Genomic DNA, 18,987 nt, shown 5'->3' on the forward strand with positions numbered 1-18,987 from the left:
AAACCAACGCATCTGTAGCGTGCAGATTCTATACATCGAAACTTTACTAAGCCTGTTTAATAAAACGTAGCTCGATTTTTCCCTGTTTTGAGCAGAGCTGATTTTAAGCGTCACAATTCTGTTTCTTTCCAAATCGAAATATTATTATGGGAAATTTTCAGGCAAAATGCCGGTTGCCAGTGTACCAAATGTCATCGCTGTCCGTTTGAAAATTCCAGGGGAGACTCGAGTTACGTTTTTTTTTATCGGAACAATATGAGTCAAAAACCTTTTACGAGTTTTGCATTTTACGGTATTTCAGTGGAAAAAATTTAGTGCAGCCTTGTATTTAATGCTGAATTGTAGATCTGATTCTCCTCAATAAAGTTATCTTATTTATGGAAAATTATCAAAAATTGAATTACGTTGTTTTTAAACAGGCTCAGTAAAGTTACGCGGTTTAGAATCTGCACGCTGAAGATGCGTTGTTTTTAAAGAGGCCCGGTACATTTAAGGGATTGAAAATTGACCCACGTGAGATAGGTGTTTTTTATCAGGGTCCATCGATATATATTTATATATGCTCAAATAAGAATGATGCTGCAGCATGTCAGCATCATGCCTTGTTGACACACAATACATGCACAAAATCAGCAGATCGCAAATATGACATGCATGTCATTTTGTGATCACACAGTACCTGCAGCCGGCCTGCAGGGTCGGTTACATGATATTGTAGCTCAAAAATGAGTGATTCTGAAGAAGAATATGAAGGAGATCAAATTCCATCAGACAACGAATCTGCCGATGGGAATGATATCAGCGATGGTGAATGTTGTGACCTGAATGCAGGATTCGGAAGACATTCTGCTAATTATTTTCGTAAATTCGAAGACACACCAGTTTCATCAGAGGAAACTTGGTCAAATCAATCTTTGCCTTTCAGTGATTTACCTTTACACAGCTCGTTGGACCAAAGAATATTCCAGATACTGTCAAAACACCAGGAGATAATTTTTTTAAGCTCTTATCATCAGAAAATATCGAGGTCATGGTTCAACAAACAAATCTCTATTATCGACAGCATAAAAATCAGAATGATGTTCTTGTGACTGCAGATGAGATAAAGAAATTTATTGGAGTGAACATAATGATGGGTATACCGTCTTATCGAGATTATTGATCCAACCAGATAACAATCCTTAGATGAGAGCATGGTAAAATTCAAAGGTAAAAATACAATGAAAAAATACATGCCTCAGAAACACATAAAACGAGAATACAAGGTATGGGTAAGATCAGATATAAATGGTTATGTATGCGAATTTCAAATTTACACAGGGAAATTTGCTAATGCTACAAAGAAAAATTTAGGAGAGAGAGAGTCAAAAAGAATTTATCTCAAATTCTTAAAAATAAAAATTACCATATCTATTTCGACAATTATTCTACAACTAATGATTTGATGATTGATTTATTGAAAGATGGAGTTTCAGCGTGTGGGACAATTCGGAAGGACAGGAAAGGTCTTCCTAAAAATCAAGAAAAAGATAAAGACATGAAGATGGGAGACAGCAAATACCGTGCGTCATATGAGGGCATTAGATGGTTAAAATGGGCAGACAAAAAACAAGTTCAATTTTTATCGAATTTTCATGATCCATCTGCTTGTCGAAAGTAGAGAGAAGACAAAAGGATGGTTCATTGAAGACACTGGCTTTCTCTCAAATGGCAAAGGATTATAATGCTCACATGGGATGTGTTGACAAGTCAGATCAGATGAAATCACTGTACGAAATAACAAGAAAAGCCGAAAATGGTGGCACCGTTTACTGTGGCTTTTCATATATGTAATTCTTGTCAAGTCTTTATAATTTTCAAATGACTCAATCCTGATAAAGATTAGAAATTGAAAGACTTCCGTTTATCAGTCGTAGATGAGCTGATAGGAATGAATTACCAAAGGAAGCGAGGAAGACCATGCTCAAATAATTCCAGTATTCCTGCTTCAAAAAAAAATTAAAACACCTGAAAGTATCAGAATGTCAGTACAGTAACATTTGCCTGGTGTGTATGAGGTATCCTCCAACAATTCTATATTTTGTTGTATATAGCAAAAGTTAGATAAAAATGTGAGTGAAATATCCTGTTGATAAAATTTTAAAGATTTTTGTTCACCACTACAGATTAATAATCTTAATTTTGAAAATTTTTTACGATATGCGTGATCAGTTACTGTACAAAATTTAAGAGAAAAATAAAAATATATAAAAATATTTAAAAAATGTTAAAATTAAAAAAATAAAAAAATAATTACAAAAAATATGGAATTAGTCGGAGTTTCTTTGAAACGCTAAAATCATAACTAGCAAAACCTAAGACTCTTAAAGAGGAATCATTTATATTCTAATTTTAATTCTTTCGTCCGTTATAAAGAATCCGCAATTTTGAATCTCGAAAATCTGACTTTAGATTCGCAGCCAGCGACCCCGAAAACTATATATGTATATAACTATGATGTTAATCAATATGCTTAATTTGATCATTATTATTATTTGAGCATTATTCCCTACGAAACCGCTTTCGCATTACTTCAGGGGGTGCCCATTTTTTGACCTGTTAAGGCTCCTTCTGGCTTACTTCTTTCTTATTCTGGGCTTCTGCTCAAACCAGCCGTTTCTCTGACCAGTCCAGCTATGATGTAAGCATGATCCTTAGTAAAAAACAATGTAGCGCAACGGGGTTTTCGGCCTTAGACATCATGGCTGGGTCCGTCGTTTACTTCTGTCATTTTGAAGGCTTTCATGATGGGACTGCCTCCCTAAACGATACAAATTTCATAGATCCCAGCAGATGGCCGATCCGGTGCTTCTAACTTCATGCGGCACAGAGGTAATACTGGGGAGGGCTGGAGCACTCTGCAGATTTGTGATTCTCCGTGCCGCACGTCAAGCATCCTTTAATCTTATCCAGACCCTTGCAGCTCGCTACCCTATTGCCAAAACCGAGGCAGCGGTAGCATATTCGAAAAATAAATAAAAGTTTTCACGCTGATGTTGTGGAAATGCAACCATATGTACGAGAGAATAATTGTTACAGATATGTACTGAGAATTATCTGAGAAAGCTAAAGATGTTACTGTTCTCATTTTCAAAATCTTATGAAAAAATACAGAATTAATCTGCACTCCAGTTACTGTAATTTAAAGACATCAGGCTGTGAGCGATTCAATATACCTTCGAAGAACAAAATGTGGAAGCAATTTAGATTGCAAGGAAATTATAAATGGTTAAATATTATATATAATTTGTTATCTTGTTACAATAATGAGAAGCATCGAACTATCAGCATGATACCAAAAGATGTTACAATTGAATATGAAAAAACAATTACTTTGAATGTATACAAGAAATTTCAAATTAAAAAATGTAAACCAAAATCAAAGTTTAAAGTTGATGAAAAAGTTGGAATAAGTAAATTTAAACTTACAAGATAAACCTATTATGGTTTGCTTTTACGAACAAGAGTTACTTAAAGTACCAAATTCTATTATCTATTTGATTGAAAAAACAGAAGAGAAGCAAGAATAAGATATTTGTAAAATGGTTAGGTTTCGATGATCATTAATATTTTTATTAAGACCTATCTATTCCTTATTATTATTCTTATTGTGTTTTTAATTATCGATGAAAAACACAGGGGAAACATATCAGGGCGCCCTAACGGTAGGTTCCCAACGCACGAGACACAACTTGACGATATTAACCAAAAATATAAACAAGAAAAAGCTATCCGAGAAGTTAGTGCTAGAAAGTCTTGCTCGCAGAATTGAGCAAGATGAAGCTAGATGTTGGCCAAAACTAATAGGTGCTTACTCGCTTCATCAAATTATGAAAGTTATATCTCGGGCGAACAAAGCATGAAGGTGCCACTTCTCGCGCTTTGGTTATAAGATTCTTATGAATGACAGAAGTGGTATGGTACAGTCATGCTTTGCTCGACCGTAATAGAAATTTCATGATTTTGTGGCATAAGCGAGCAACTTTTTGTTTTGGCCAACTTCTAGCTTGATCTTGCTTAATTCCGCGAGCTAAAACATTCTAGCGGTAACTTCTCGTTTACCTTTTTATTATTTATATAGATCTGATTAATTCTTTTAAAAGAAAAGGAAGGATTTTTTCGGCAATCCGTTCATGTTCATATAGCTTTTATTTTAAAATAAAATATGTTGTTGTATATTAAAAAGCAAATTATTATTTAAAAGTGTAAACTGTCATTGTTGATAAAAGTCTAAATAAACTCAAAAGTTTAAAATTTCTGTTTATAACCTCATGTGCAAAAGAAGTGGAGGTTAAAATACTTAGTTCTACATTTTTAAACAAAAATGAAGACAGAAAAACGGACAAACAAAACTTTTTTTTTAAATTTCTGATTTGTTATGACTATAAATAGAACCGATTATAATACCAGTATTGAATTCTTATTCAAAAATACATCTGTATACAAAAAGGGAACACAACTTTGGTTCCTTCCATCGAATGAAAGTTAATGATATTGTTAAGAGATGGAAAAACAAATCTTAAATTAACGATCAAATGTCATATCGTTTAAAAACACGTGGATCAATAATAGCCAAAGCTGATGCACTTCCTTAAATTCATAAACCAACTTTAAAATGGAGACTTATTGTTTTCTCTATTGGATCACCAACTTATAAATTATCTTCTTACTTAGCTAAAGTTTTTAACCCTGCATCATCAGCAACAAATTCTTTAATCAAAGACAGTTGGCAATTTAAAGATAAAATGAAGGATGTAAAAATACCTAAACGTCATTTGATGGTTTCGCTAGATGTCGTATCAATGCTTGACAGCATACCGTTAGATTTAGCCTTAACTTATGTAGGATGGAAATTAACATCTGATATTAATTTAACAAAAATACCAAAAACGAAGTGTTAATTTTTGTAAGAACGGTCTTTAACATCACCGTTTTTTCCTTAAACAATAATTTTTATAAACAAGTATCTGATTGTCCAATGGGGTCTCCCTTGCTACCGATAATATCACATTTTGTTCAAATTTGCAATAGCATCGTAAAATCGAATTAATTTACTTTTGAAATTAGGCAAAACAATATTTTTAATTTTTAGATCTATCTATCATTAAAACGGAAAATTAATGTTTAATTACCAATTGGTTTTAAAAACCGAAATCATCAGGCCAATATCTTAACTATAATTCTCATAATTCCTTTTCGCAAAAAATTGGTTTAATTAAAAACTTAGTCCACAGGTGTATTAAACTTAGTCATGTTCTGAAAGAATTAGAAGTTTTCTTAAGAAGTTTAACATCAATGTTTATTTTAAAAATAGCCGCAAATTAGAAAATTGTTTCCTCAGCGAAAAAGGCAAGGATGTAAAGGAAAATTTATTTAACGTACTTTACATGATTAAATGTATAGTTCGTAAGAATGTTTATAATGGAGAAACCTACAGGAGATTAAAGATACGAATGTCTGAGCACAAAAGAGATTGTGAAATCAACAATATACCAATTTTAGCAAGAAAAAGTATCTATTACAAACGTATAGTTCTCGAATCAATTTTTATAAGAAAATCTTTTAATATTTGTGTTAATTTACAATCTGAAAGATACCATATTAATAATTATTACCAGTGCATTTTAAATTTATGCTTTTCCCTTTTTTGAATTTGAAATTTCTTGCCGTCGCTCAATAGATGTACTACGGTCGTTACGTTAAATCTTACCTAAGAGTTTGTTTCCGTTTAATTTCTACATATTCTAAGTTCCTAACCTTGGCTTCTGTTTTCACGAATCATCTGTGTTTCATTATGTCCGTCGCAAACAAATTAACAATTTAAAAAAGTTTTGTTTGTCCGTTTTTCTGGCTTCGTCTTTGTTTCAAAATGAAGAACTACAAGTATGTATCACTTCTGAATAATAATTGGGTAAAATCTAAGACAGGGTTCCCATCCAGCCCCTTAACCCTACTGTAGGGGGGGGAAGGGTATTATTTCGGCCGAATCAAGCGCTGGCGCTACAGTTTTCTTCTACAAGATGTAAGGTACGCACTGTGAACCCTACATAATACATTACTTCTTCTTCATTTGGGATAGAAATACATTAATGGCTTATAAAATACTAAGATATTCATATTTAAGAAACATTTTTTGGACCATTTGAACAAAATTTATCTCCGGGACCTATAAGAGCATACAAAAGTATTAGTGGCGACTTGTTTATAGCGGCGACTAGGCTAATAATGAAAGACGGTATCTGCGTAGGAGACTCGGGAAAATTTAAGTTGAGTATACTGAAAATTACCTGATTGAATATATTTGGAGAGGAACATACACCTCCAACGAAGAATTGTTTCTCAGTATTTTAGAAGCAATGAAGTATTTCTATCCCTAATAAGGACTGCCACATCAAGTATTATTGGAATACATGCCATGCATTTTTTAGAGAAATATATATATATATTTAGTTACAAATAAATAAATTATCAAAAGAAAAAAAAAATAAATTTTGTAACAAATCAAAATTAATTTATAATATGGAATCGTTTCAGTTTCCACAAGTGATGAATTTTCAACCAAACTATTCAATGTTCAATCAAAAAAGATGACGGGGCCCCTTAATATGTAGTCCTTCACTGTGTTTCTTCTCTTTCCCTTTTCCTAGTATCTCTCTTTCTCTTCCTATTGTATCACGATGGTGGGTAGTATGCAGGGCTCGTAGTGCGAGCCTTGCATCTTATTGAAGAAGACTGCACCGCCAGCGCTCGATTCGGCCGAAACAATAGACTCTCCGACGACAGGGTTAAGGGACTGGATGGGAACCCTGTGATAGTTTTTACCCTAATAATTTGCTTTTCACTATACAACAACAAATATTATCTATTTTGCAGCCTTGAGAAAGACGCAAAGCCGTGTCAAAACGTTGTCAGTATTTATTGACACTTTTATTTTAAAATAAAAGCTATATGAACATGAACGGTTGAGCAAAAAGTCCTTCCTTTTCTCTTGAAGAAATTACTCAGAAATAGAGTCTTTGACTCTTGCAAGCGTTGTGTGTGTACTAAATAATATAGATAATAATTTACACACAGGAGTACTTCATTGAGGATGCTGAATATTGTCTACCTTATTCAAAATAAATAATGCGCGTAGATATACAGAGCTATAGGATGACCTCTGCTTGATTGAGAGGCGTTTCCTAATTGGATGAGTGGAAGTGAAAGAGGGGATTTGGATAATTCAAGGAGCGTGATCTCTTCTTATTGGCGAAGGGGCGTGGTGTAATTACAAAATGGCGGTTATTATAGGGTGCGTCCTCTCCTAAGTGATTTAATGGGTGATTTCCAGCTGGAGAAGAAGAGGGACCCCGCATCCTCTCTGTGTGAATCTGTGATATACGCGTTTAAAATAGAGACAACAATATTTACGAGACTCAATAAAATATATATGCAAATGAAGCAATACAAAAACAGGTAAAGAGGGATATCAACGTAGATAGTAGCTACGAATTTACGATCATGAAGAAATTTCGGAAAGCTCATATTGAAAAATTATTTTCCTCTGTCAGTTTGCAGGCAAATCAATATGCGATTATTTCTTTTTTCTAAAATACAAGAAAATTCATTTTTTACCTGTTTTGCAGACTTATTTTTAAAAGGTTTGGCCCAAGCATGCTTCTTGAATACATTGATTATGACTAAAATAAATTATTACATAATTACGTTTTATCTGAAGAAATATTTGAAAGCCGCGTACTTTTCTTATATTGACTATTTTCCGCAAGCTCTCGCAGTTTGTATATTTCGCGAAGGAAGTTAGAAAACAGTAGCCTTTCAGGAACCAAGCTCTTTTTCTATGTCGTAATACGTCGTTGATAACATCAACAATGCTAGAATTCTTGACCCGACGTTGTATGTTTTTGAAATCGGCAAAACAATATCATCAATATTTACGGTTATATCGTTCACCATATAATTCGTCTCCTCGTTTTTATCGCTGGGCATTTGCTTGTTTGTTGGTGTTGGTTTTCGTAATTCCTCATGGAAGAAAACTTTTTCGCAGAAACTTCTAGAAGATTTTTCATTTTTACGATAATTTTTCACCGACTGTGAACATAAAGTTTGACTTATCTCCATATCCAAACAACTAAGAGCGTTCCCCGGCGTTAAGAGTAGTTGGTAGAAAAAAATTAATGTTTTAATTATTATTTTTCTGTTGTTGTTGTTGTTGTGGAAAATGTACCATTTTTCGGGAGTGGTCCATGTAGTTCTTTACGAGGATTTTTCCAAGAAAATATTTGAAAGAAGTGAACCTATAATGCTTGCCATTAAAAGTGGTAAAAATGCACCTTCTTGTACGATAAAACATTTTTTATTCTTCAATGTCCATTTGAACCTCTTTTTATTTAAATGTTAATCACAAATAGAAATAATAAATTATTTTTATACATACGTGGAAGAAATACGGTAAAAAATAAAGGTTAATCAAATCTATTCATAAAACTACCATAAATCTTAACTTTCTACAATTATACACCTACAGCTATTTACAAATTTTTCCAAAAACTTGAATCAGTCTTTCTTTATCTTTTTATTTTATTTTGTTCAATTGTGACAATTATGACAGCTTCCTTTCTTGCAACGTCGAGTGCAATTGGAAAAATAATTAAGAAAAGTATTAAATGTTTGTTTGAACAGTGATTATTCTTTTTTCAAAACATGAGCAGAATATTTATACTCACTAAGAAGAATGTCAGCGTTATTTTGTAACGATGTCTGTTTTTAGTGCCTGGCATATTTTCGTGTTTGCTGGTGTTTTACTGTTTATTATTGAGCCATATGTCATGAAAAACAAACACAAAATTATATGAGATTATTTTTCATTGTCTAACGCCGACACACACACACAAACAGGTTAAGCCTAACGCCCCAAACACATACACAGGAACACACACACGAACACATACTTACATATTATAAAAACTACACTGGCCTGTTTTCAATTATTCAAAACAGGTATACATGTCTCATCTAAGAAGTAGAGAGAGAGAGAGAGAACCGGGGTATTCTTTTAGGACTAAAGGGGCTCCTTATAACCGTACGGGATCAAGTTATGGTATACTTGTCTGAAAATCGTCTCTAATTACAAACAGGTATGACGGTTTTAGTTTCGCTAACTTTGAGGACTTCGTGAAATGCGGTGCATCTGATTATTCTAACATTTATTTGAATCGTTTCGACTACCCTGTCTACAATCATTTAGCGGATTGCATAAAGGCTAGTTGTCTATCTGTGAGCTTTTATAATTTAACATAATACTCCCCTCACGGTATTTCTCCTCGAACTCGTCAGTAATTTGAACCAAAAGGCGAACAAGATGAAGACTATATTCAACAAATACGTTTCGTGGTACATAAATGCACGAGTCAGTATCATAATATAGTACTCTACGTTTTAACTGAGAGAGGTATGCATACACTATTAGAAAAGCCCCGTTGTATAAATGTTCCCCAACATGAGTTCAGACGCAGTTTGGCGACTAAGCGAAGATAAGTATTTCTAGTAATGTTATGGCTATCTAAATCAACACCCTTGATTGTCAAGTGTTCATTTATCTACGCTAATTTTCTACCTCGTCATGATACACGATTGCCCAACCTGTAGACTCTTTTTTAATCTTTAAAAATCTTTTTATGTAATTGGCAAATAAACCACCACCTTGTGTTTTTGGACTATACTGCACGATTTAGTATTGCCATATTTCATATACAGATTTTATTTTATATCTCATTTCAACTTCATTTTTCAATTTATCCGACACACATACTCCCACAATTTCGCGCATACGAGGCTCATGTTGACAGTCGGCCTACTGCAGATTCATACAACAAGCATTGCAAAATGGAAACATAAGTTTTTTATGTATTTTGAGATGGAGAACTCTATGATATAGATTTTGAGCAGGAAAACACGGTATTTCACAAGTCCTCCCTAATTAATTAGATTTTAGAAAGCATCACTAGTTAATGTTTTACACGCATCACCCACCTGCACGTGCAGACGTCCCACGGGGATTTTCCGTATTTTTAGATATTAGGATAGAGACGACATATATCCATATAAGTATTGTCTCCTCATCTTCAATCTTATGAAAACACGTCGTATTTCCCGTACGATCACTATAAAATACATCTCGCGGTTTAGAGCGTCATTTTATAATAATGGATGATCTCTGAGAAAATGTATAATTTTGGGTAAATTTTCTTTCATTTCTTTGAATTTACATTCCCACATTTCCATTAAAATGTAACTGCCCTCACAAAAAAATCATATATTTGGCGTATCCCTAGGATAGAATGGAATGTAATATTTCTGAAATGCATAATCATATATGAAATATTTCACTCCCGAAAAATTTAAAAGTTGCCTGTTATTGTACCTGTAAAATCTCAAATGCGCAGTTTAGAGAACGCACTTTGCAATGGAAAAATAAATTTTTACGATAAAAAAACCATAATCTAATATGTACCGCGTTCGTTTTTATAATCTAAATGACAATTGATTATAATTTGGCACGAATATTCGAGAAATTTTTGATTTTTGTTAAAGTGTCACTTATTACTGCACGACAGTTTTCGCACACTAACCGCCATGATGTAATTTTTCCGGAAGTGACGTTAGAGTGAACTTTACTATTGTTGCACATTAGAATATTGTAGTCTGTATCAAATGTCCGGAAAATACCTTATATTGTTAAATTATTTCTTATTTTAGACATACGATTGAATATAAATATAATTAGCAGTAGATATATTTAAATTTTTAGTAATATAGTAGATTATAGAATTGGGATATCTTGGGAACATCCTTGGCATATAAATTTGGGACATAATTGTGATGTCCTGATCATTTTCTGAGATATCCTTGAGACATTCCAGGGATATCGATATTTTCGCCCTGTAGGATATTATTTGCCATATCCCTAGGATCTCCTGGGATATGCCCACGATATCCTAGAAGATAATTAGATATCCCACCGATGAGGGTGGCCTGTGAGGGTGGCTTTTTACAGCTTCTTGCTTTGAGCACGGGTACATTCAAAATGCTAATCTACTTGCATGGCTGATTTCTTTATCGAGTTCTTTTTACACCACAGTAACCATTCAATGGCAATGGTCCACTGGTAATTGTCACGCCGGTATCCACCAGGACGTACAATGCCGATTGTTTCTGGTTTTAAAAAGTTTTTTCGAAACACACGCGAGCATGTCGACGCTATCGTGAAATTCTCCGAAAAGGAGCATACATTAGCACATTTAAGAAAAATATTTCTAAATGCAATGCATGCACCAGGTAGAATAGCTATATCATTAATAAAGTAATCGACCAGTTAATTTTGAAAGTCTATTGCGTATTGCGTGTCTGGAATAAAAATCTTTAGCTGGTAGAGGACCTTTGTAGGAGATGTGGTCCCGCGAGTTGGAAAGGTAAGAAAAAGTGCCCTTATTAACGCCATCAAACCCGAATGCTTTTGATAGTTTGCTTAAGGAAAATGTAGATAGTTTAAAATATCTTTCAATTTTACCCGATATACCTTTATTGTTATTATGTTGGTTCAGTTCGTTCTTATATTGAATTTGTTTCGAGTGCCTTTTTTTCAACCAGATATTTCAAAATAAATTGTACGTCAAATGCTTTCACATTATGGGCAATGCAAAGGTTGTCGATTAGGTAATATATTGTTGCTTCAAAGTAGTAAAAAACAAAACTTCTTAGCATATTGTCTCTAACGGTTTTGTCCAAAACAGGTTAAATGAAACATTGGTGATCCATTTCACGAGCTCACTTGCAACTAAAGTAATGTCTTTTTCCGTATTCATGGTTTTTTTAACCCATGAATTAATTAAACGCGTGCAACTCGTGAAAATTCGTAAACCGTTGCGAAAGGACATTTTCCCGGAAAAATATTTTACCTTGACATGATTGTTAAAACATGTCTGCCTGTGGAATTCTCTATTAAGACTATTACATTGGATTGTGATAATATACGGATTTTTAACATTTCTTACCAAAGGAGTAGTGGACAGGCAAGCAGCACATTACTTTGAGCATATATGCCCAGCAGGATTGAGATAGCTCTTATTGCAAAAAAGTTAAAAACCTGGCTACTTGCTGCTGCCGTTAAATTTAAAATGGGATAAAAATGGATATTATTTAACATTAAATTCAAATTGTGTGAGATCTTTTCGCCTGTTTTAGTAAGTAAATCAGTTCCGTTGTAGAGGGATGATTGAACCCCCTATCCAAAGATAAAAAATTCAAAAATAATAATTCAAATCCTGTCAGGGTCGAGATGTAATTAGAATTATAAATTTCGTCTATCCACAACCGTTTTCGGGGATTACTTTACCTAGATTGCGCACGAGTTTATTGGCTAGGGTGGTCGGTTATGTCTCGTTCGGCATACATACACGAAACTATGATAGAGCGAAGTAGACATAGGTTATCTCTCTTAACACTTGTTAGGATCGAACGCTTGTTAACATCGCTATGTGTTAAAGGAACGTCTTTCCTGCCAGCGCCCATCTCACCCGTAACCCAATCTAAGTTTATTATAAATGATTGGCCAATAAAATAGGCCTCGTTACTTTGTATGACACTAAGAAACAATCTTCAAAATTCCTCAAATGAATGTTAGAACATACTTATCACCACAATTGGGTGCTCAGTGAGACTTGCCTTGGAAAAACACTATCGCCATGCGAGAAAAGGCAGCAAAAGAAAGAAGGGAGAAATTAATAGATTTAATGCTTTGACGATGATTCAATTCGATAAAAAGACATATTTCTGGTTACAATCGTTAAAAAAAGCACTACGAATTTTGCCGACGTTTCGTGAACATTGCAATTTACCAGTTCAGCGCTGACCTGAAACTGAGGTATCAGGTTATGTTGTTCTTATGTATATTCTCTACGATGTCTGTCTGACGGAAAGCCAAATCGGATTCCTATTATATCCATTGTCCCTATGAATGTTTTAGGGTGTTTTAAGATTTCGATTGCCTCTCTACGTTTTCTTGGAAAGGTATTTGGGTTTCTGCCATGACTGTTGTTTTGTCAAATAAAAAGTTATCTCCTGTTTCGATATGATGTTCGGCTATTGGTAATTGCGTGAAATGTTTTAGCCTGACTTTACTCTAATGTTCCTTCATACGTGGCCTCAGCGCTCTCCCGGTTTCTCCAATACAGACTTTTCCACAAAAACAAGTGACTTTATATACTCCTGGATCACTGAGGGATACCTTTTTGTCTTTAGGGTTATTTAGTAGTTGTGCTATTTTCGCAGGTGGTTAAAATATGATTTGGATGTTGTGTTTGTTGAAAATTTTTCCTATTTTTTCGATTTGCTTTATCATTTTGTTTGTTTGTGTAATCGTTCTGTGTTATGAATTGTTTAACGTTTTCTAATTCTGTTGTAAGTTATCTTTATCTGTTATCTGTTTCTGTAAACTTAATGTCCTTATGTGTTATCAGATCTCTTGTACACAAATACGTCCAAGATAGACAATTTTCCGATTTGTTCAATTTCCATGGTAAACTGTATATTAGGGTGTAATCGATTAATGAAATCGAAAAAGGCATTTAGTTCATCTCGTCCATGTCGCCAGATGACAAAAGTGTTATCAATGTTACGGAGCCAATTTAAGTTTAAGCTTAGTTTGGTTGAAGATTTTAGTTTCTAGATGTTCCATAAAGACATTGGCTATTATGGCTGAGATTGGGGATCCCATTGCTGCCCCTGAGGTTCGTTTGTAGAAATGAATATTGAATTAAAGAAAGTTTTGTAGCGAGAAGGCGTGCTAGATTTTAAGTTGAGGAGTTTATTGGGCCGACGATCCCTCTATGTTAAAGGTTATTTTTGTGGATTTTTGGAAGCCCGCAAATTCTTGAAGATGTGGGATTAGTAAGTATTAATCTAGATATTGTTTGGCTGTCATGTTTAAAGTCTTTCAGAATGGTTTTTGTTTTACTTAATATTGTTTTTGTAACGTCGTTTTTAAGTTTTGTGTATATATCGTCAGTTAGAAGGTTTATGATTTTGTTGTTATAATCTTCTTTATTCACTATTACGAAACAAGAAGAAACCGAAATTAAAGAGCTCAGTCGGAATAAAGATGTTATAATATTACCCGCAGACAGAGGCAACACAACAGTAAAAATGAATAAAGAAAACTATAACAACAAAATCATGGACCTTCTAACTGACGATGTATACACAAAACATAAAAAAGACCCTACAAAAACACTATTGAGTAAAAAAGCCTTCTTATAGAATTTAATCTTGGCAGCAAACAATATCTGAATTAATACCTGCTAATCCCAGCTCCCCAAGAATTTACGGGCTCCGAAAATTTAAATAAATAACATTCTACTTAGACCGATCGTCAGCACAAAAAAGTCAGTAACTTACAATCTGGCATGCTTCCTTACTACAAAATTAAATCCTTTTACAGGAAACTCCATCAGTCACTTCTAAAACTCATTCGACTTTGTCAAAAAGATACAACAGATTCACATGCAACCCCAAGACATTATCATGAGTTTCGACATAGTATCTCTCTTTACGAAAGTACCAATCCCTAATACAAGTTATATTATTAAATTTTGTACAAAATTTCGATCCGAGCTCGTAACTTTGATAAAACACTTCTCTTTCAATAACTAATTCTACGAAAAAACCTCAGGGGCAGTAATGGGATCCCCAATCTCAGCTGTAATAGCTAATGTATTTATAGTCCGAGGAAATCAGCTTGAAAAAGGTCGATTTCCAGAAAAAAAGATAAAGTTTTTTCCTTCAGAATTATATCCCTGAAAGTATTAGAAATGAATGCTCAAAAATTTCCCATCAGATCAGCGCCGCATACACCCCTAGCCTCGACAAAACATCCCTTAAACGGCTAGTAGCGCTAGTTTTTGTCTATTATATGCAAAAGGGTGCATCGGAGGATAAAAATGAATCCAACGAAAAATATTGTTACATCACAATAATTTGGAAAATCATAATTTTTTTTTAATTTGTACATACCAGCGCTTGGATCTTATTAATTAATAATTAATTAATAATATATTATTATTATATATATAATAATAATTAATAATTAATAATTAATATTCCATAGTTAAATATATAACAATTCAAAAATCGTTTTTTTGAATTTTTTTGATGAAACCCATTCTTTCTGTTAGAGATTGTTTTACTCAGATCCAGACCTCTTATCTCTTGGAATACATCGCATGAAAAGTAAAAAGCGGAGTGCCGATTTCCGGTTGTGGACAAGGGTCCAGACCTACATGCCGTTAAAGTGATTTATACGTGGTGAACTCGATTTTAAGAGTTCCAAGCATCCTTAATTGAAGGAATAAACTCTTCGTCTCATGTGAAACCATATAAACACTTTACCCCGTAGATTCAAAAAGTAACCTTCTCTTATTTGTTTTTCAGAGTAAGCCATAACGTTCGTGATGTACTATGAGGAAGTTGTGTTTTGAAATTAATGATGACTTCGACAAGTAAATGTTTTATACGCGACAAAAGTTTATGTGTAGGTGAGACAGTCGAAGTGAAATCTGGAATTGACAATCTTAGATGCGTGAGTGAAATTCGCTAAGATGGATACCTGAACTTATCACAAAGGGTCGTCTCGATAGAAGTACATAAAATATGTAGACGTGAGTATATTAAGCATTGTAATATTTAGCAAGATTTAAAAACATCAAAAAAAGATCCAGGTAAGAGTAATCCAGTTGTGCGTTCTGTTGAAATATTTGATTTGAAGACAAAATCCCTGTTTTGTGGAGAAAATTGGGACTCAGCAGCAGAAAAAAATAAAATGAAAAATCTACTTAACCCTACTTACATGGATCGTACTACAAGTCTTCGAGATAAGGCTTTAATGCATGCTACAAACCGGAAGGAAGAATGGGGTAAGCAAGTTTCAAAACGAATAAACAGCGTATCATTTCTTGTAGCAGAAGATGCTGGTTACCATAAAAATGTTATGTTAAATTTGCGAACATTTTATCCTTAAGTAATAAAAGAAGAAGACCTCAAGATGAAAATTTGTTGTCTCCATTCCGTGTACTATGATCCTTTATTGAACAGAGTGATGAATGTCAATTCACACTTAAGGGATTTATAAGAAAATAGAACAGCATATGCCCGATGGATCATATGTGACAAAAACATTAGAAACCAAATAACTTACTAGTTATGGAGATCAGATAATGTTTGCGAATACTACAGACAAAACAATAATTGTTTGCTTCCGCAAAACGGGATATAACGTCATAAACAGTTGGTATAGAAGTCGATTAGACAAAGAACAACAAGAACATATGAGAATTGTGACAGCAGCGGAACATATAGTACAAGAAGATATTCGAAGCACTCCGTATAATATAAAAGATTACCCAGATAGCAAGGACTTTATGTGTGAAGCAAATGCTTTGGTTGCGCCCACATTGCGTACATTTTTAGATACAGTTATCGTAAAAGGTAAAAAAAACTAATAATGAAAAATTGCAAAAATAGACAATAGCCATCGGCAGCAATATGACCTCGCTCATTTATTTCTTGCTTTTTACTTTCTCTGGCAGTATTTTCATTTAGACAAGTTGAGTAAAAACACATTGTACATGTAGTTTCAGATTTGGGTTTCTGCTCAAGCTACAAGGATATTGCACAATTTGAAGCATTTGCCGTTAAATCTTAACATGCATAACTCCGGCAAACAAGGTTCTATATCAAGAAATTTGCAAATTGCGAAGTGTTTCCTCGTCCAAAGAGATCGAAAGTACCGGACAAATACCAATACAAATATTTAAATAAAAAATAAAATCAGGTTTAAATAAAATAAAATTGATTAACGTGCATGATTCTGAAATTTAAAAAAAGTTAGCATCCTTTCGATGTTCACTGATTTAAAATTCGCAAATGAAGAATAAAAAAAAACTCTACGCAAGAGACTTGCTTTGTTGCATTCGATTTATCGCTTTATATAAAAGCAAAGGATATTATTAATTAATTGCAGGATACTCCCAACAATATACTTTCCAACATTATTGTTGGATTAGGTGGCTTTCACATTTCAATGTCATTTCTTGGAGCAATTGGATACATAACGAGAGGTAGTCGATTGGCAGATTTATGGTCTACCGTATTCGGTTCTTTTTCTGTTTCTCAAATGCTCTCAGGGCATACTTACGCGTGAGCCGTTCGGGCACATATGTTAATATACTATGCATTAGGAAAAGTCAAGCCTAATAAAATTATTCTAGACAGAATTGAAAAAGAACATGTGCAAAAAGTACTTGAAGTTTTTAAAAAATCGTCTTTAACTTTTGAGTGTGTAGAAATTTATGATTGTATTAAACAAATCCATGCGAAGTTAATAAAATACATGAGAATATTGCATGAAAATGAGAAAACAGCTCAACTGTGGCTCCAATATTTCGACGGAAGAGGCTTTATAGACAGCGTACTCAACAAATGGATTTTTGGCTTGCCAGTAGCTTACCACGTATGCAAAAATCGGGAAACGTTCCGTGGAATAAACAGTGGCAGCAGTTTTCAACATGTTGAGCTAGGAGATTCAAGAATTAAGATGGACGAGAAAAATTATTGAGAAATTTGTGCAATGATTCCGCAGCATTCTCCCTTTACTTATTTAGAAGATCTTGTTTCACTATCAAGTTGTCCAGTTGCTGCTAAAGACGTAAACTGCTATAAATCAGTGTTCATTGGAGAAGAGTTATTAAATGAAGCTGTCAAGGAAGGGAAAGTGTTTGGAAATATCACTATAAAACGCAGCAATAATGTGAAGAATATTTCTTCAACGAATTTCAGCATCAAATTTGTAAATGATATCGTGCAGGTAGATACAGAGCAATTATTTCAAAGAATTGTATGCACTATAAGAGCGCAGAAGGATTTAAAGATGTGCTTTAATCACGAACTAGCATCTCTTCCACTTTCCATCTTCGATGATAAAGGTTTAATGAGAAAGACAAAAAGTCTGCATTGTACGACATATTCGAAACCCTCGAAGATAACGAAATAGATATTTCAGACTGCGCCTACGTCATTGATGGTGGTAATTTAATTTACCGCGTCGTGTGGCCAAATAAAGCCACTTTTGCAGATGTTTATGCATGTTACATTACCTTCATACGAAAACAATACGGTAATGATGTTGTAGTCGAATTTCATGTCTACTCAACAAATGAAGATAGTGCGATGATTGCAAAAACACACAATATCTTTCCAAGAAACATAGAAAAGTAATAGAAATATTAAAACACGCTGATAAGATCAATAGGGAGAATGCATATAATACCATTTCGATTTGTCTTTCCGTCCTCTTTGATACAAAAAGAAATACTTGATTCGCCAATTAAGTTCGATAAATCCCCAGGGTGGGGCGCTCTGACCAATCACAAGCATCGTAGAGGTTGTGACGATTCGTATGCGTCACATACACTGTGTCTTCCCGATAGTGTCGCGTGCGTTACTGCCGCTCTCGCTTTCCCCACCAACCGATACCACCACCTTGCCGATGTCCCACAGGCCACACTACGCACGCACCTTCGCGCCACGCACCCAGCTGGGACGATATAAAAGCGCGACGGTCTCTTGACGAGAGTTACTCCTCGGACAGCCGGCTCGAGCGGTGGAGCAATGGGCGCTCCCATATCCGTCCCTCGAGTTTCGATGTGTCGCGACATTCATTGCTTCCAAACGCGACCTATTTCAGGGACACACCAATCCCAACCGATCCTTCCTCGGGGAATCTAACTTCATCGTCGGAGCAATCTCCACATTAGATCAAACTGATTGTCCCGAGGGTAGGGATACCGCGCCTACAAACAAAAGACTACCTGTCGGGTCCATTAGACCCGAAAAACCACC

Source organism: Belonocnema kinseyi, chromosome 4 (assembly GCF_010883055.1).
Source record: "Belonocnema kinseyi isolate 2016_QV_RU_SX_M_011 chromosome 4, B_treatae_v1, whole genome shotgun sequence".
In the NCBI taxonomy this organism is placed as follows: domain Eukaryota; kingdom Metazoa; phylum Arthropoda; class Insecta; order Hymenoptera; family Cynipidae; genus Belonocnema; species Belonocnema kinseyi.